This window comes from Dioscorea cayenensis, chromosome 16, assembly GCF_009730915.1.
Source record: "Dioscorea cayenensis subsp. rotundata cultivar TDr96_F1 chromosome 16, TDr96_F1_v2_PseudoChromosome.rev07_lg8_w22 25.fasta, whole genome shotgun sequence".
NCBI classification, from domain to species: Eukaryota; Viridiplantae; Streptophyta; class Magnoliopsida; order Dioscoreales; family Dioscoreaceae; genus Dioscorea; species Dioscorea cayenensis.
This window is the reverse complement of record NC_052486.1, coordinates 7,927,063-7,947,094: the sequence shown is the minus strand read 5'-3', so window position 1 is coordinate 7,947,094 and position 20,032 is coordinate 7,927,063. Positions and strand designations below refer to the sequence as shown.

General features: G+C 43.8%; 2 pseudogenes; one reads left to right on the top strand and one right to left on the bottom strand.

The window, feature by feature from the left end:
• Positions 1–8,395: 8,395 nt before the first annotated feature.
• LOC120278484 lies at positions 8,396–18,218 on the bottom strand (annotated as a pseudogene).
• A 636-nt stretch (positions 18,219–18,854) lies between these two features.
• Positions 18,855–19,737, top strand: LOC120278483 (annotated as a pseudogene).
• Positions 19,738–20,032: the final 295 nt, after the last annotated feature.

Genomic DNA, 20,032 nt, shown 5'->3' with positions numbered 1-20,032 from the left:
CCTCCTCACCTGACCACACCTCTCAATCGGCTGAACTAATCTAAAATGGAACCCATCCTTCCAATAGCCAATCTCGCCTCCTCACTCGATCAACGAGATCCCTCCCTGCACTCCCGAGTCCACGCAGCCACTCGACTCTTGGCCGAGACCTGTTCCTTCGAGATGTTGTTGGATCACGATGCCCTCGACACGTGATGCCCGAATTCTGGACACGCCTACCACCATGCATGCCGGACGATCAAACAAGGCTGGCTTTAAGTGGAATCACTTAAATGAGTAGGCAGGTGACGTAGATTGAAAACCAAGTCTCTTTTCATCATCGAGGTGTGAGGAATACGCATGCTCATGGAGCTCAAGAAGTGGCACTCATGTATATATACATATGTAAGGGAAGAGGCTGAAGCTCGCCAAACCCACATTGGAAAATGAGAGCTTCAGGAGGCGGCCTAGCGCCTTAGCTGCGCGTCAAACTTGAGAAGCTACTCCAGCTCAGCACCGCCTGTTTCAAGTTCCGCACAACGCTAGTCCCACTCAGCAGGCAACACATAGAAGCAGTAATGAAAGGAAGCGTGCACAACCATACTCAAAAGACGCATCAGCAACAAACCACAATGTTACTGTCGTGTCAACGACCTAGAAGAACAAACGTACCAGATGGATCAATCGGATCCAGAGAGGTAGACTCGCTCGCTTTAATACGCACACGTATACATAAGTGAATCACATCATCATCTCAAGGCGACACCATATGTTGACGAAGCAAGTGTAATGACTTTTGGAGTAGGATTGGTTCTGGCTTTATGTCCGGTGGGGGATGACTCGCACTGCACTTTCAAAAACCAATGTATTATCTCGTAAAGGCTTTGTAATGTCCTCGGGCATCGGGTCGAAAACAAGACTTTACCAGGACCTGTATGCTTTTTCTCTGTGGCAACACTCCACAAAACCTTAATCTAACTTATCATCGTCACCAAAGCCATCGTAGCGGAGGGAGGCAACTTAATCCTCATTCATCTTCAACAAGATATCAAAATAAGACTTCTGTCTTGTCACTAGGGTAAACGAAAGTCCTCCTCCGCCTTTGCTTCCTGGGGCAAACCTGATCGCCTCACTGTCAACACTCGCCCCTCGCCCCTCCCATCCCATCCAAGATCATGTACATACTAGACCTTGATCGCTATAGAAATCCCTCGAGAGTGCTGAATAGAATGGGATAAGTAAGTTTTCTCGAAGAAGCTTATTTAGCCTCCTTTTCCGAGAGAATTGCCACTTTGTGCATGCTATCGGATCGCTTTCAAAAGGCTATGGAAAGAAGATCTTCTTTAGAACTCGCTTTTCATTTCTTGGCCTGGCCGGACTCCGCTTCCTCCAACCGGTAATCGGTGTCGCTACCTATGTCAGCTGATACATGTCAGTGATCTCGCTTTCTCGTCGAACTGAAAGGCTCCTCGATTACTTATTCTAGTCTTTTGTAATAAGAAAAATCATTCAAAGTTTACAGAGCTTAATTGCTCTTACTTTAAGGCTAAGGCTTTACCACTTCAAGAAATTGTTCTCTCCACCCATAGTGGATAAAGAAAAGACTAGTTCTCTTTCTCGAATAAAAATTCCTTTCCCTTTCACTCAAAGTAATGAAGTTCCGATGAACAACCTCCTTAAGAGTTATCTTAGCTTGATGTGCTTTGATGCTCCTTACTTATACTTAAGAGGACGCTCGCCTTACTAAACCATGTTGAGGACCCAATTAAATGGATATGTCTTTGGGATAACGAGGAACCCAACCCACCGAGGTAGAATGGAATCGCCCCGAGCTTATGTCTTCGGGCTTGGTCTCCACTTCTTTCTCGCCACCGCCTCGGATTCCAAAGGTGGAAGTTGAATTATAAGCAAATTTCATTATTGCATTCTTTTTACAAGCTATTGTGGATGGGTCCCTCATGGGATCAATAGCATCGGAGGAATAAATAAATAAGTCTATTTAAAATTCAAATCTTGAGCGGGAATCCTGATAACGTGTATAGAGGAAACCATAACATGTGTAGTTGTAGTTCAGAGGTCTATAGTCCATTTTAATGTTCCGCCTCTTCCACAATATCCTGTCACTCACCTCTCTCGCCGTCAGTGCAGAAGCCCTATCTATCAACAATGATAGAGAGATTGAAGAAAAACTCCCCTAACATATATATATGTTGGAAGATTGGAATATCACATAAATAGATAGTCGAGGAGAAGGCTAAGTACAAAATTGACGAGAGGGTGCTTTGTCACTCCTTTTTCGTAGTCCGCACGGCCCATATAGAATAGAATTGAAAGAAAACTTTTTCCTGCGATGTCTGCCCGAAGCAAGGAGTGCACATTTGAGCGAGCTAAAACCAAGCAGAATTACTATAATTAATCTAACTTTGAGCATGCGAAATCTTTGATTGCATAGATGGAATATAGATCCATGTCTTTCTTGTTCCACTAGAAAGGCAAGGACAAATTCTCACATGTCCGCTTTCAGCTATTGCAACCTATTTCTTTTATGTCAAAGACAAGAAGCTACGTAAAATTCCTCGATCTTTTGTCTTGAAATCAAATACGGCTATTCATTCAAGTTCTTCTCGTAGCACCACCGATTTTCAACAAAGGTGGAAATTCTCATATTCCATATGTACATGTTCCTGCTCGATGAGTATTCTTGTTTATATCACACGACTATAAACACTTTCTCTTATTCCCATTAACCAAAACATCCCCTTTTTCTTCGCCTTCGGAACCGCAGATGTAAATTGGTGCTTTTTCTACTTTGTTTCACTCTTAGTGACTGGGGGTTTCTGGGAAGGCCTATGGGTACCTTTCGAGTGTGAGATGCCCGTTAACCGCTGCATTCATCTTGTTCCTCATTTACTGGGTGCACCTGCGTTTTCAAAAGCTTCATGTCGAACTCGCTCCTATTTCAACCGCGTGAGCCCATCGACATACCAATAATAAAGTCTCCACACAACCTGTGGAATACATCGATCAACCCGAGCATTAGCGCCGATCCGGTACATCAATCACATGTTCCTATGCCCATTCCAATCTTGTTCAACTTTTGCTAACTCCCCTTCTCAACCCAGATTCGTGTTTGTTCAAAACACGCTTTCCTATTCCATCTTTTCCAATCTCCCTTAATCAAGAAATAAAAGCTCAAGAAAGAAAACCTAGTTCACTCACCGAGAGAGCGCATTCATGGCTATAGTAAAAGTTCCTCTGCTGTGGAACAGAGGGAGACACCCATTTTTGATTCCAAATGAGAAGATCTCGTGAAAAAGGAGAAGGATAAAGAATGTCATATATCCTCAGAGCTAAATCAGTCCCCCGATGAACAAGTAAGAAATTGCCTCAACAAAAATGATGGAATTAGACCCACTAGTTCCTAAAAGTCATTGAGGTTCGTTATCTATTAGGTATCGCTGGGAACATCAAGATGAATGAGTTAAATAAGGCATCGATCAACCAAATTGAACAAAATGATAGGTCAAGATCATGTTGTTCATTGGGGAGTTGAAGAGGGAAGAACGAGCGACATCGAACGATTAATTTCTATTTCTCGTTATCGTGGAATCTCGCCATCAAGATGGATCTTCTTACGGGGTCAACCAACTCATACTAATGCAAGGACTTTTCACAAGACAATTCCGAAATGAAAAGAAGGTCTACCAAAAGTCGTTGGTACTTGTCTCTGACCAATCACACCGTGAAATAGTTCACTCATTCGGCGTCTTTCACCGTTGGCCATCACGTACACGTATAGTAGTAGCTTCGCCACTCCATACAGTCCGGCCCGGCTCGGTCTCGCCTCCCCTTCACCCGCCTATCGATCGATTGGCTTCATTCATCACCGTTGTAATCGCTTTCTTCCTCTATAGGTTTCCCAAATGCTGCCTCTTTGTACTAATGTGTATGGTCTGCAGTCTTTCCAATGCCTCCTTCCTTGCCGCCTAACGTCTAGACGCTAGACGGAGAGCTGCTACCTTGCTTGCATTGCATTGGGCTGCAACGAGAAGCCTCCCGCCACTTTCCTTCCCGCACGCTGGAAATCGACGTGACGATCATGTCTTCGAGCATCCCATTTAGTCTTATTAGACATTTTCTGTTCCTCGTCTCGCTTTTCTGGATTCCAAGGGATGAGCCAGCCGATCCTAACATCGCTTTAAGAGAGCCGGATAACGAAGCCTCCTCCTCAGAAAAAGATGTCTCCAACGTGGACTGGACTTTCAACCAACTATTGGATTTTTGAGGCGTGTTCGGTATAGGAGGGAGAGAGATATGTTGCTTTCTTATCGAGTCCCAAGCGGATACTTCTCTTCCACCACGGTCCGCCACTCGAGGAAAAGATGCGGAGGATCTCGGCCAGAGTAGCAGGTTGGTTGGGGTATGTAGTCATCATACAATCATGGTAGATGATGACAGAGACGGCTAACGTGAGTGGTCTCAGTAAGCGCATGATATTCGTGGATCGTTCAAACTTGAAGTCCTCTATATCGAAATATGCCTTTCTAGGAGCATTACAATATGCAAATTAAAATGGTCTCTTATGAAGTCTCAATCTGTCTTATTCTCACAGTCGCCTTGGAGCACGCTTGATCCGTGAAGGAAACGCCTTGATGTTCCCTAACCCAACCCGGGAATGGACCAGAGTGAACCGCAACATGAGGAATGTTTGCGTCTCATCGCAAGGCTCATTTTAGTTTTGGGTCATAGGGCGGGCAGTGCAGTCCGGGGCACAAGGGTCCTAGTACTACCCAGCGAAGAACCCTGAGGTGACCGCGAATGAGCGTGAAAATGTCACTAACCAGCCTAAACGATGAGCAAACACTCGAACGTGAGAGCAAGGGATCACCCAACGAATGGACGATCTCCAAGGATGGAGGAGAGAACCATGCTTTCGCAGAAGTGTGGTCCAAATCCACCTAAACTGCTGATAATAATCGACTAAGTCAGGTCGTGAAGGGGGCATTCTCCACACGAGACGGGGCCAAGCCTAGAATGTATGGGTGATAGATTGGCCATAGCAGTACTCCAGGATATACACCAGGCAACTAATGTTGAGCTATACGATTTACGCTGCCCGATTTTCATTTTGTAGAAGTCCCCTGCAGAGGAAAGGGCAGTGGTAGGTGATGGCATCGCTCGCCTTTAGGGCACCCAAATCGCTCCTATGATCTGACGCGATGTACCGTGTAGATGATGAAAGAAAGGCGGGTCATGCTTGAACCGCGACCTATTCTCTATATAGGCGCCAAGCAAAAGCTGAATAGGAAGCAATGAGCTTGATCGACGAAAGGCCTTTTAGTCGTAAATAGAAAAAGGGCTTGAATGTCGAGCTAACATGGCGTATCGGGCTACAATTATAGCCAAAGAAAGATGAGATGGGACGGATCGTCGAGGTCAGCAGCTAGGACTACCTGTACTGAAAAGCCCTCCCCCGCTAGCTAACATAGATATTCATTCTCGGTGCATATTCTCTTCCCGACCAGTGCCAGCCGAATCGGGCCACCACTTGGGATGGGAATGGCTCAGATCATTACGCATCATTTGATGAAAGCACTCTCAGTCCAGCCGCCTCGCATCAGAGATCTTGTCAACCACCCTGACCCCTAGCTCCTCACCAAATGACCTCTGCTGGGACAACACAGACATGAGTAGTTCGCCAAGGACCACACCCCTCCAGAGCCGGATGCCGCCGAGATGGAGCTGAGCCAACCTATACTTTCCTTGGGCTTGCCTTGCCCCAACATCTAAAATAAAGGGCGGCCACTAAAAGGAAGCACTAGCCTTTTTGACAAAGCTTAGCTTGGTAGGCATTGCTTACTCCACTCCTACTCCCTCGCATAATGCAATGCTTTGAACACGAAAAGCTCTGCGCTCAGCCCCTTCTCCCATGGAGTCGAGGCAGATGAGGGCCTCGGAAAAAGATCGGACAATGCTCACATGCAGGAAACTGCACTCAGTGGTTCTGGGTCTGGGACCCCAGATAATCAGACATATGTTTAGGTCCATGTAATTCGAGTGAGATTGTCATGGCACAAAAGCAGATATGGTCCGATTCCCTTGTTCTATATTGGTTATGTTCCTTATTCCTTATTCCTTATCTAGCGGAAACTAATCGAGCTCCGCCCCGATCTCCCGTATGGAAGTCAATCAGCCAGGTAGCTATAATGTAGAATATGGGCGGATGCGATCCTAAAATAGTTTCATTGTTGGCGTGGCCAATGTCCTGGGTCCCGGGGACTCATTCTGACCTAAACAAGGGTGGGTCTCTACCAACTTAAAATTCCAAGGTTTTAGGAAGAAAAAGAGAGGCAGTAGAATCTGGTTGCGCCGCTGATGCTTCGATTGAAAACAAATCAAATGGGGCCATGCATGATAGAATATGCATTAGAAAAGGTCAATCCTCTCCTCCTTTTTAGTCAAAAAGAAAAATGGCCAACTTCAAAAAGCAGCCCGCCCACTTCCATAGAACAACAATGTCGTGGGCAACGAGACCCAAGTGGGTTTATTGGATCATGCGGGGAACCATCATAAGCACGGCCTGCTCATAGAACGAGAATGTCAGTGTCATCCAAAGCAGAGCTTAGGAAGAAGGTGACTCTGAGCCTATAAGAAGGAAGGTGACTCAGCAGCATGACCGACTCCTTTCAATAGAAAGTAATAGTCAAACCAACCCACCGGGCCGGGTCAATCTCGCTGATCTTATCACCGGCAAACCGAGACTTTTGACCACCACTCGTCCCGACCTTACCAAAGACCGTGAGGTTTACTAATCAATGAAACCCTTCAACCTACTCTCTTTTCTGACAAAGTCAACCAAGCCAGAACAAGCCAGAGACTACCACGGAATCCATCCATAAACCTACGCGTCATGACAGTTTCCAAAGGAAAGGCGACTCTCATCTCTCTCCAAAGGGAGGCTAAGAAGTCGAGCACGAGGAATGCCGACCACGTATTAAGCCACGCCCCGGGTCGAGGCGTAACGTGAAGCTGGGCAGAGTCAAGTAAAGTACAACAATGTTGGGGTAGGACGCTAGTATAGTACTTAAACTAGGGTTGCTTCAGCGCTAATCTTATGCTTTTTAGCAGACCGTGTTAGTTGTAGCACGCTAGCGCCTTCCCTCCTCCTCACTTCGAAAAGATTTAGCAAGATTTTTCTATGGTCTTTAGAGTACGTATACATCGGTGTAAAAAGATTGAGTAGGATCAGTAAGATATGCAATCAAAAAATGGTTGTACATGCAAACCTCGCTTTGGGGTTTCCCTCACTACTATCAGTTTGTTAGTGAGAGGGTGAGTAGGCAGCGCCTTCCACGTTGGTTCCCACGTCATCCCCAAGAATAGTGGTGATACTAGGGATATAACGTTTGAATAGACGAGCCAGAAATGGCTCAACCTTGGCTACAAACGCATCGAATCCCCTATCCATATTGTCCGACCGTGAGATTATAGACTTTAACGTATTTGCATTGACCTTCTTCTCCAATAAATAAGATAATAATGAGAATAAGGACAAGTAAATACGCATAAGCATGTCTCGATCGGGTCATACCTTACATAGATAGTCTTTCTATGAAAGGGAGAGATAATACAAGAGCACCCTCGATCGTGTATGTAAGAGAGGTCGGTACCGGGCAGCAGACAAGGGGCTGTGTAATGGGTCGCATCCCCCCCGGCTTATGTGATTTTGGAATCCATGATCGATACATCGAAGAGAACTGAAAGGCATAATTCATTATTTACCTATGAATCTCCTCTACTTGGGACTTGTCAAGAACTTTACAAAAAAATGCAATTTAAAAAGTAGAAGTAGAAAAACTCTTCCCAAAGGTAGTAAATAACAAATAAGAACTTCCTCAATAAATCTTTTGATCTTCGAGTTTATTCCCCTATGTTGCCCGTGTGAAAAAGAAAGATTTTCCATGTTTCCCGAGAGAGATTGCCTTTCTCTCGTGCCGTAAGTCTTCTACTCTAGTCGACTCGCTTCTATGACGGGCTTCCGCTTTTCCCTGGGCTCTGCCGCTTGTCTACGCCTCCACCAATTCAATTAAGTAAGTATAAATGGAAAAAACGATGTTTTGGAAAAAACGATGTTTCCTTGCTCGTAGTATAAGAAATAGTAGTAGTAAAAAAGAAAAGGCAATCAATCAGAATCAAAGAAAAAATGAATTTTCAAACGTAAATAAAATAAAGTATAAGTATAAAGTAGTAGTAAAAAAGTGAACTTTTTCTGTTATCTAAATGGGATCCCTATCTTTATCTCTATCCAAGGGGATACCTATCTATATAGAGAGAGATCTATCTATGAATCGATCTAGACTATCCTCTATCCGGATAGATATGTCCCTATGAGCTAGCCGATTTTCTTTATTTTTTCTTATATGTTTTGGCCACATCCGTTTCCGCTCCGAAGAGGAAGGTTTGGATCTTTCAATCTTATGTCATGAGGGATATGACCTATGTTAGGCCCATAAGATACCATAGTTTTTTGTGTTCTATGATTGACCTCCGAATAATGAGTAGGTAGTTCAATCCATTTGATTCTTATCTTCCTAGTAAACGGGGATCTGGAGCAATAGTTCGAATTACTATATAAATAAGACTTGTCAACAAAAGGACTTATTGTTCGAGTAGGAAGATTTAGGTTTTTCTCCTTCCTTCTCTTCGATAATAAGAAGTATTTAAAATGAAACAAATTCCTCTTTATTCTCTTGTGCTCAGCGAAGGAACTGCCTAACCATACTTTTTCGGATCCAAACTTCTTTGTTCTTTCTAAGTCTTCTTCTTGCATAGAAGAACGTAACTCTTGCAAAAACTGGAATTTGAGTAGTAGGCGGCACCGCCTCTGAGTTTTGAGTAGGCGGAACCATTCTGTTTTGGTTCTTCTCCACATTCTGACCGGCAGGAATTTTTCCAATGATTTTTCAACCTGATATGTCGATATAGAAAGATCTCCTTATTTCTTCACCGCGGGTTCTCGCCCCACTTTCTTTGAAAAAGATATTAGATCACCGTGAGAAACTTTCAAATGAGTAATGCTCACTCAGTCCATTATTCACACAAACCCTTCGATGACTTATCTGGCCGCCTTGCTTGAGGAAGAGTGTCACTAAAAATGGAGACGAACCGTAATCACGTCCCGATCTTGTTTCTTGATTAAATAGAAAAGGGATATATGAAGTTAGTTCTCTTCCTCCGTATCTCCCTTATGGGTAAATCCCCCATAATAAAGGGGCAACTTTCAGATAGTTTGTGATTTGATGTTACTGTTTAGATTTTCTCTTAGAGAAAGATTTCTTTTAATAGATCTCCTCTTGTTCCTCAATCTTCGGAGAATGCGGTGTTCTATTAGAGAAAGTTCTCTGTCCCAAACATTTCCTCGAAGTAGATCGACACGCTTTTAAATCTTAATGCAGTGCATGGCATATCTCGTTGAATCAGCCTTTTTTTCGCCACATCGCGTGATAACGGGAATCGAACCCAATTCTTCCACGACTCCGCATCGAAAGGTCCTCCCTTAACTACGAGAATTACTCGTGGGTTGCCTAGTTGTTGTCAGGGCCATAAGTCCTAGATATACTACTGTAAACACTAGAGGAAACCCTATACTTATCTTGACCGATCGCTAGACAGTGCTCGTGTAAATGGAAGTGTCGAAAGACAGCGGAAAAGCTCATAAAGTGTGGCGCTCCAAGATCCCCTCTTACGAAAAATCTGACCTGCTCTCTCCCAGCACAAAACTCTCCTCTCTAGTGGGATCCATCCTCAGTCGAGCCGTAAGCCCTCGCCTCCTTCAACTCGATTCAAGTTTTTCAATGACTAAGAAAGTAATCTCACTGAACATTGGATTATAAAAAACCTAGTAATAATTACAACGCGAAATCTAAAGTCCAATATTTATATACAACACACATATTCCTCCCTTACAAAGAAGAAAATCCAGTGGGTGGTGGAAGGCTTCAAGAGTGAAGAAAGGTTCTTATCCATCGGAGACCGGTTTTTCGTGGAAATTTGGGCGAGAGTTTTTTTCTATCCTCTCTCACTTTTTTAGCCGCTCCGTCCTCACTCTGGCTCCGCACTCGATCCGACTCACATCTCTTTGAGCTCTACCATTTCTTGTCATACAGCTTGATTGCCTCCCTCGCTTCTAGACTTGCTTTCTCTATATCCTTTGCCATTGCTTGAGAAAAAGGGGGGTCTGTTCGTGGTCTCTGCTTCCAATCGAGAAAAAAGGGGGTTTGTACGAGATGGCTGCTCTTATTCCAATCGAGATGACCAAGGCCCCTGTCACCGCCTAGACTCGAACCAATGCTCGATGGCCCCCGCATAAGGGTAGAGTCAAGCTAAATTTGGATGGCTCTGCCTCTCAATGGGACCTACGGGAGACAGAGGTCTTATTATTATAAGACACCATGATGGCTGGGTACTTGCTTGCTATTCGATCACAATCACCCGCCTCACCAACAACCGAGCAGAGGTTTTGGCCTCGGGATTCTAATATGTTTTTTTCATACAATTGAAGTAGGTGCGGGACTCTAAGATTACAATCCAGTATGCTCCTCCGTATATGACTCTATGGACCCTCGGACCATTGTCCATGATTGCTCAGCTCACATGTAAAAAGTCTCACAGCTGGTCAACAACCACCGCTTTAGGGAAGAACTAAGGCATTGAAAGACCTTTCCCCTAGTGCTTCCTTGAAAGAAGCTATGAGTCGAGCCGGGTTTTTATCTTGTCAGCTTTTCGGACTACCTACTTCAGTTTAGGGCTTTTGTATAGTATAAAAGTATAACAGCCCTCATTTGCCTTTTTGTTTAAGGGTCGCCGCTTTTCATAGTTGTAGGGCTATAGTCAGGGAAGCAAGCAAAGCATCTATACTATAGACCTGGCTTTTAAAACTATAATAGGTCCTCTCACCGAAACTGATGGAGTCTTTGGAATCTCCAATCAATATCCCCCATCCCAGAACTTATATCTATCGGCAAAAGAGCCTAACTGATGGAGTCTTTGGAATGAGAATACTATCTATCCGTCTTTCTCATTATCATTAGCTTTAGCTTGTTCTTGCTCATTTCTATAAAAAATGAGATAGACTTGACTTACAACGAGTGAAAATAACATACGTCAGACTAAATGAAAAGATGCGTAAGCGCTTTTACTTCCTTAATCAGGCCCCTTTAGGAATTGGAGAGTGGGGCGCAGATTGGTCCACTCACTCAAGCCTTGCCCCTAGCTCTATTATCTACCCACTACCTTTATTTAAGTTCATGAGAGTCCAGGCCCTTTCAATCTACAGTTTTTATCTAGTCCTCTAGGTCTCAAAAGTGCTTTCTAGGCGGACTCTTGATCTCGGGTTGCTTTGCGATTAGAATATTCTTAGTCATCGCTACCATCTTCATTTTCCTTGCCTTCTCATGCTAGTGAGTGATTTGGATTCATTCTTTATATGTAGTATAGACAATCTAACCCTTCTCTCAAACCATGTTGAATTTCACATAGAGCCCTAACCTTAGTCATACATAAAGCACCAACAAGATCGCTTAGAAGCTCAAGCCAGTAAAGAGGCCTCGCATGCATAGGAGAGGCCCAGCTTTTTCGGACATCAAGTTTTGGTCCCCTCGCTCCTGCTACAAGCTCAGATTTCGAAAGAATTCAAATTATAAGAGCATTAGAAGTCGGACAAGAAGCGTAATGATAGAGAAAATCATACGGAAATGAGAGCACCCACTACTATCTTGCTTGGATAGAGTATCCTTCTTATGCATCCGTGGACTCAGAAGATGTGAAAAATCTATCTCTGCATATATCTTATCGAGTCACCACTTACGTAGAAGCATGGCTATTGAAAGCTCAAGCCAATGTGTATCTTTACACCCATAGGAAGTCACTCTTTCTTTTATTACACTAATATGAGTGTCCCTCAGTCAAGTGGTTTTAGACTAAAAAAATTGATTGTTTATCACCCCAACACTCGAAAAATCAGCTCAAAATCGCCCTGGAATCCTCACCAAGTGTCGGAAGGCCTCCAGCCTATATCTCTATCTTAAAGTCCCCACTTTAGACATGTGTAGAAGTGTCAGAGAGTGGCAAATTTCATTTCCAAATCATCCATTCACTTCCAACAGCCTCCAAATGCCGGGAAAAGTGCCATCATGTAGGACAGCCAGTCCTCCGAAAGTGGTACAAGAGCTCCAAATAAATAAAGTCCAATTGGTAAAAACTCGTCTTCCGCCTATGATTGAACCTCTCTCATCCTCTTCAAGAAAACCTACCTTAGTTTCTTCCTCTTGGTAGTTCGATCGTCCCTTTACCGGTGTTGGTGGCCCGTCATCAAACAAGATTCTTCATATAATTTTCTTTGCTTTCTCACCACCTTTACTTAGCGCTCTTCTCATTTGTTCTTCAATTTAGCTCTTCATCATCCTTCCCCTGCTGGAGTCTTGGGGACACCGCATAATAATGGACCTCATGAAGCTTTTCCCTTCTTACACTCGGCTACTGGGCGTAGGGCGAGAGTTCGCTTTCTAAAGGCGTTTTTAGGGTTGTCTTCTTTTCTTCTTCTACGCAACACAAACAAGTGTAGGGCACCCTAGATATTATAATCACTTCAATGAAAAAAAAATGACAATTACAAAGAAGACATTCTAGACTAAGCTATGCTAACCTACTCTCTGCTTTTAAAAATTGGATAAAAAGATGAATGTGATGTAAATATCATATGATGATTTCATTTGAATCCCTTTAGCTTTAGATTGAATATGCTAATTTGTTTATATGAAAAACATTAGTCTAAGTGAAGTGGGTATGTAAGGGAGTGATCTTTTGGCATGATTGAAGTGCCAATAAAAAAAGAAGATTTGATGAAGGGAAAGTGGCAGCAAGAGAAAGTAGTGGAATAAGAAGAAGCGCTAAAGGTCGCTAGGAAAGCAAAGCAACTCTATCTATATAAGATAAGGGGAGAGGAAGGAGAGATGTCCCTAAGCTTTCCGACTCACTAGTAGGTGACGAAGGGATTTAAAAAGGATCATTTTCATCTTCTCGATGAATTCGCTCGATGCATTCTTCCTTCTTAACCTTTTCAACTCCACCGAATTTTCCTCTTCCCCTGTAATGAATTGAGTGGGCGAGAGGAGGTCCGGTTCAATAGTGATTTCTGTCCCGCTTTTTGGAACTTCGATTCCCCGGGACAAAGAAAGTGACTGTGGAGTGTTGAATTTAAATTACCTATTTCTTTTGATTTTATAGGTCTCATAGGCATCTCTTCGAGCTGCTGCAAGCTCCTGATGGTGTAAGCTACCGGCATAAGGTCCTCGGACTAGTTTTGTACCGGTATAAGTCTCTCGAGTGGTGACTTGTCCCCTTGATGTTTTGGCATTGGATTAGTATAGATCCCAATATTAGTAGCTTTGGTGACATTGGCGGCTTAATGCCTTGCTTGTGCGCTGCGGTGCGCTCTTACTTGCTAAGTTCTTTTTAGCGCCACTCTATTCGAAATTCTTGCATGCCGCTCTTCCATTCACTCCTTCAATAGTAGATCTCATCGTTATCGTCTTTCCTTCCAAGCCCACCTCCCTTGTTTCAAAGCTAACTTCAAGTTTTAGGGACGGAGTCGAAGAAAAATCCTCAGGAGGTCAACCTGTGACTATGCATTGTCAGTCTTATGGTAGCCATACCAACAGGTCTCGTGAAGAGCCAGATCTATAAGACTCACGATACACGGCTCAATTAACACTAACTACTGAAAAGGAATTCACTCCAAAGAAAAGACTCTCTGCAGGGACGATCTGGTCGTGATGTGGTGTCAAAACACTTTGATGAGGGATCACTATGCCACCTGTACTTATACTGGGCATACTCCGTTGCTAAGCTCACAATAGGTCAGAGAGGCCTGGGACCTTCCTTTCATGGAAATAGGCTTGCTCGACCTTGTTCTTCGTTATCGCTTCTTTTTTCTCTTCAGATTTGGAATCAATCTCTCTAGACCCAGCTTGAATATCTAAGTTTTTATTTCTAGTCTAGAAACTTCTTTCTATCTAATAAGGATAAACCGATGGAACAAGGTCTCTAAGCCTGTGACCTGAACTGCTCGCTCAATGTGCGTTAGATGCTCCTATATGGCGCTTCCTTCTATAATATAACATTTTCTTGTTTTTCGCACAGCAGGAGATCGAAAGCACGAGTTCGACCTCGATGTAGTGAGTTCTGAGATGGGCAGGTAATTGAATAGTACATTCCCACTCATTTTCTTTCCATTGGCAACTCAGAGAAGAGGAAGAAGGTAGAAGGTGACCTAGAATAAGGCTGATCCAGGTAGCACAGCATCCTTTTGTGCTTAGTACTTGGTAGGAGCTGAGCATACGCTAGAATCACGCGCAACAAAGTGGTCGAGGGGCAGGAAGTTAGCCGCTAGGGATGTTTGATTATAGTGTTTCGCATCTGGGTCTTTCTACATATAATTTAGTTCATGCTATTCTCTTAACGCTTTTCTAAAGCTATTTCCTTCTTCCTTCCCCACCCGAACCAACCCACCTTGCTCAAAGATTGAAGTTTCACAAAGATTGATTTCTTTTGCATTCTCGGAACCAACACTGTACACTTAACACCAACCCAAGCGAGATGAACTGATCGGTTTGTTATGAGACCCACCACTTGATAGAGAAGGAAACAGAGTAGGACGTAAAATTCACCGGGATAAGAGTTCCTCAAACCTTTCTTTTCAAGTAGACAAGGCCGCACCTAGCGCTTTAAGTCGTGGTACCTCAAAACATTACTTATCACCCGATCAATCGCAATCTTAAGCGGAAACAATCCCGAAACTACCGATGGATCTGAAACCATTGAGCTAACCCGGCCACTCTTCGAGGGACAAAACAACAAAGAACAAAGAAAAAAGGCTAGCGGGAGGGCGGCAAGTTTGTGAGCGATCGGAGTCTATATTTTATAGGTAGCGGGATTGAAAGCACGAGGTTCGACTTCTTACCGCTAGCCTCGTGATAGTCTCAATGCTCTTATGGTAGGTCAAGAGCACCGAGATCTCGGCGGCAATTTCATGCAGCCTAGCTCGCGACCGATCGATCAAATAGGACAACTACAAAGCTAAGCTTTATGATATGAGGATTTAGCAGCTTTTTGATTCGCTTTTAGTGATCAATCTTGAGTCTTGTTTGACCGACTTAATATAATCGCGACTTTACATTCTAGTTGGTGTTCACCACTCAGATCAGATCGAAAAGAATACATGTTATGTTCACCCAAAGAAGGTACGTTTGACCAGACGGAGAAGGAGCATCCAAAGACGCATCTGAATATAGAACTAGGGTGGTGGGTTGGGAAGTATCTTGAACAGAAGAAGTAGCATATGTAGAGGGAATTCAACCAGAATCATTCCCTGCTAACGACTAAAAGGCTACAATAGAGCTTGAAGCTAGCTTTTTTTCATGGACAAGGTTGGAAGGCTCAACAAAAAAATGCTCGAGATGCTTGAAAGAAGTGCTTTCCACGTTGATCACGATTTTCAGTGTGAACTGCCATGGATGAGAATTCCCTCACCGCTCACCTCGCCAAGATTCCCCATGTGTGGTCCTATCTGGCATGCGTTTACACACCGAAGGTTTTACGCAGCCCCTTTCCGCTTGTATTCTCCGTCTTGGTTTGCTATATTATGTGAGTTAAAGGGGGATGTGAGTGCAGATCCTTTTGAAATCAATATAGCGGCTTAACTAGGTGACCTTTAATTAAGGAGGATGCACCTCGAGTTGAGTTCAAATGGACGAGTTACTTAGTTTGTAACGCCGTATACAAAGGGAACCGAATTGTCGATCAAGTGAGGAAAGACTTAGTATGGCTCTCGATAAATGCGAGATAGATGTGAAATGCATCCGCATCGGGATCGATCCGAAGTTTCAATCTTGACTTGACCTAATGCCAGCTATAAGGGGTTTAAGTTATCTTGACTTATTACATGAATAAGACCTTTGGAAGACTTCCTGACTAATTCAACTCAAACTCAAATAAAAGCAAGCTCAACTCAAAGATGCTCGGTTGAATGAACGGGAAGTCGCTTCCACCAACTCAATAATCATCGAGAAGGGCATTTCACGCGGCTTGAACAAGCTTTTCAAGTCCCAGGCTATGATACAGATCAAGCTTCGGAATTTTATTTTTCAAACAAATCCCTGTGCCGTGAAGGAAGTCAAGAAAGGTCCGTCAAGGATCAAATCAAGCATCAAAAAGTGGAAGTAAAATTTTTGAAGAAAGAGATTAAGAAACATAGAGTTGATATAGAAGCATCCAAGATGCATTTCCCGATACTTAATCATCAAGCAGGAGTAAGGGCATGTTATAGTTCTTTCAATTTAAAAATCCCTAACCAAGTGTGAAGTCGGAATTTATGATTCTCGTAAAGAATAAGGGTAGGGGTTATGATATTGTTTATTTTTTTCTTTTTTTATCTTACTTCTATTTATTAGAAAGAAAGCTTCAAGCAATGAATTACTCTATCGTAATTCATTTAAGTAGCGCCCGCAAAGACGCTATAAAGCAACGAAAGAACGCAATCGCGCTGATGCAAGGGGTCAGCCGGGTCGAACGGAAAGGTGTGCTGCACGGGTTGCACTCGATGAAAGGGAGGGCAAAAACGTGTCCCGTAGAAGTGAGGTATGAGCTTCAATTGGGCGTCAAGGTACTCTTTCTGAATCACTACGAGGGTTTCGTGGTTTAGTTCCGCAAGGGCACATAGTAACTAACCAAAGCAGGAGCCCCTATAGAATATTCTATTCTTTTGCCTCCGCTTTGAATAGCTAGAAGAAAAACTCATTGCTCATTCGTAGCTCTTCTCGGAAAGTAGATCGAGGGAGAGTCGAACTACCATTGCCTTTTTGTTACCAGAGAACCGGGCGCCCATGTCAAGTGAGCATGATCCGGATGTAGTAGTTTATCCAAAGATATCATGAAACCAAGAGTATATCCGCTTATGGGCTAGCCTCATCTAGTAACCTCTTATCCTCCCGAGCCTCGCCTCCTCCCTTTCTTAGAAAAAAAGTTTCCGACAATGCAACAGTAAAAGAAAGGGAATAACTTAGGACCGCAACTCAAACTCGAACTACAATCGATGCTTTTACGTATGAACTTTATGACTTTCTTATTAAAGAAAGACTTCTCATTCTTTCCTCGCTTGCTCGGCCCCTTGTCCGCTTTCAAACTTTCCCTCACCGAGCTTGTCTTTGGTAGAAAATCCTTTTCTTTCACGTGAGGGGCTTACTTTTTTCTCGTAATCTAGATATCCCTCCCGAACTAGAAATGGAATGAAAGGGGCAGAGGATTTTCCTTTTTTACTATTTTTATACCATAGAACCAGTTACAAAGTATAACTAGTAATCTCATTCCTGGAATAGGCGAGAAGAAAAGAAATTGTTCGAGTGAAGCAAAAAAGAAGAAGCAATTGAATGGGCTTTGCTTAGCACGTTAGCAACCCAATTAAGCCTATTTCCACCTATCCTTATTCCTTTAATAAAGGAACTGGTAAGTAGTCGCATCTCGCTTGAATTTTTTTCTTTATCCTTTTATTGCGCCTTAAAGCTTTCCTTCTTTAGAAAGAAGCAATGTAAAAGCTAGCTTTCGATTGGCGGGTATTAAACCTATCATAACTCTTCTATAAGAAAGCTCAAGCCGGCCTTCTAATCACCCATGACTTCCCCGACTTTCAAAGAGTTTCCCCGCTCTTTCTTGCTCACTCGTATGGCAAGGGACTTTATTTGACCCACATCCAAGGGATAAAATGAATTCTTCAAGTAGATAGATTACCTTTTTTTCTCGAGAATCGGCTCTTTTATGCACCGATTATCTAGGCTTTGGTAGATTAGATAGGGTCAGCAACTCTCACTCTAATTGGCAACTGGCTTTCTACCAATGGATTTAGGGAACTCGCCTCCTCCTCCACCGATCTCCATCCTCCTTCTCCTGTTAGGGTTTTCCACGACAATCCATGGTCCACACAAACCCGTGCGCTAAGCACCAATCGGCTAATTCTCTGTCCCCTTTCTCATCAAAGATGCCGAGATCCGACTCTCATGCGCTCGGGCCCCGCCCACGGGCATTACCATCCTCCTCCTTGTCTTTCTTCTCAAGTTCACCCCGCCACCGCTCCCCCTACCTTTACGATCACCGTATCTTTCTACAATAGTCTTCTCTTTGTTCGCCATTCTATCTTTGTTTCATATCAACCCATCCCAAGACTCGAATCTCAAAGACCAGCGCTTTCCTTCCACCACTTTTTTTTTGAATCTCAAAGATCACCGTTCTTTTTTTTTTGCGCCAGTTGATCTTTCGGGGATGAAGCCTAGACACTATTGTTGAATGGAAGAGACAATATCTCGAGCGTAGTGTCGCCTCATTCATTTAAGAACATAGCGGGTACAGGGTGCTATGCGGCGCGCCTAAGGGGAATAGTTTGATTTTCTACAAAAAGCATGAGTGAAACGATCTAAAGAAGCCTCTTGCGGGTCACTTTCTTCCACCACTTTTTTTAAGTAGCCAAGAGGCAAGTCTCAAAGTTCTATTTCCATAAACAAAAAATTCTTCCTTAATACAAGCAAGTCGCCTACTTATATTTTTTCAAAAGGCGCTACTTCTAAAGTTGAGCACCTGGACCGGAAGTTGCTCGGCCGGATAACAAGATCTGATGTCAAATAAGGGGCCCGTTTCTCATAGGCATGGCTTTCTAAACAATCAATGACCAAAGAAAGAGATGATAAAGGACCAACGACGATCTTTGAGGATAAGGAGGAGGAGCTTTCATTGAAGTAGGGGCATATTCGAATGATGACGAGAGAGAGAGAATGAGACAAAGCCTAAAGGGGAGAGCACTTAGACATTTCACTTTGAGTACGGGGAAGTCCGCAGGGAGGGATTCCTCCCGAGGACATCGCTTTGCCACCGAGGGGTGGATCGAGCCGATCTGTAGCGTAAAATGGAACCCTAAACGAAGCACTTTGTCTATTGGCATTGTAGAAAGGACCGAATATGACCATAATTGTTCTTCTCGGATCACTCTAGTACAATGGATTGAGGGGGTGCTGCTATGCCGGCAGAGGAAATGCAACACGATAGAAGAGTTTGCTCCGCCGCGTAAGATCCTCAAACCTACCACGGCCACCATCTTTTGCCATTTTTTGTTCTCTTTCCTACCCGGGAAAGTAGATAAAAGAAAGCTAGCTTGCTCCCAAGCCAAGTGCATGCTTACGCTTTATGTAGTGGTCGGCATTCCTACTAGAATGCCTCCTTGGTCAAAGAGCCAAGCTTGGGCAGGAAGCAAACAAACTTGCGTGAGGGACGTTTTCTTTCTCTGCTCGCCCTCCCTTGGCCAAGGAGAGACCGCATCCCTTTCCTTCAAGTAGCTCTTTGGTTTCCCAACGATAGCGGTAGTCGGGCTAAAGCTCGCTTTGTTCCAGCAAAATGAGAGAGAAACTCATTGAAAAAGATGTTTTCTTTGCGTAGATCCGAAAAGTTGAGAACGCATTGCGCTCTCGGGCACATAGGATCAAACGAAAGCGCCGCTTTTCCCCGGAAGAGGTTGAGGCAAAGAAAACTTTAGGGCTTGTTGAGTCACGAGCATAACGAATCGAGGGTCGAAGATGGATCGAGGTAGCTTGCCCGCCAAGCCTATAGGCTAAAGGGGCCAAGGATGGAGCGTGCAAAGTAAATCGTGCACTGCCGTGGTGACCCGTTGGTCCTAAGCAATGTCTCGCCAAGCGACCCACCTAGAAACAACTCTCCTTTGAGGGATGCAAAAATGGAACTTCGATCCGATGCGTAGTATCCAATCCCGCCACCGAGATGTCCGAAAGTGGATTCCGTGGCCTTGACGTAATGGCCGGGCCACCATTGTTGTTAGAAGAGTAAAATGCCGTGGTATAAAGGTGATGAAACCAATGTGAATGAGTGTAAGCTTCGTTTCCCGAACACGATTGGTGCTGACCACACTAGGTGCTACCGTGGTAGCAAAAGAGGTCAGGCG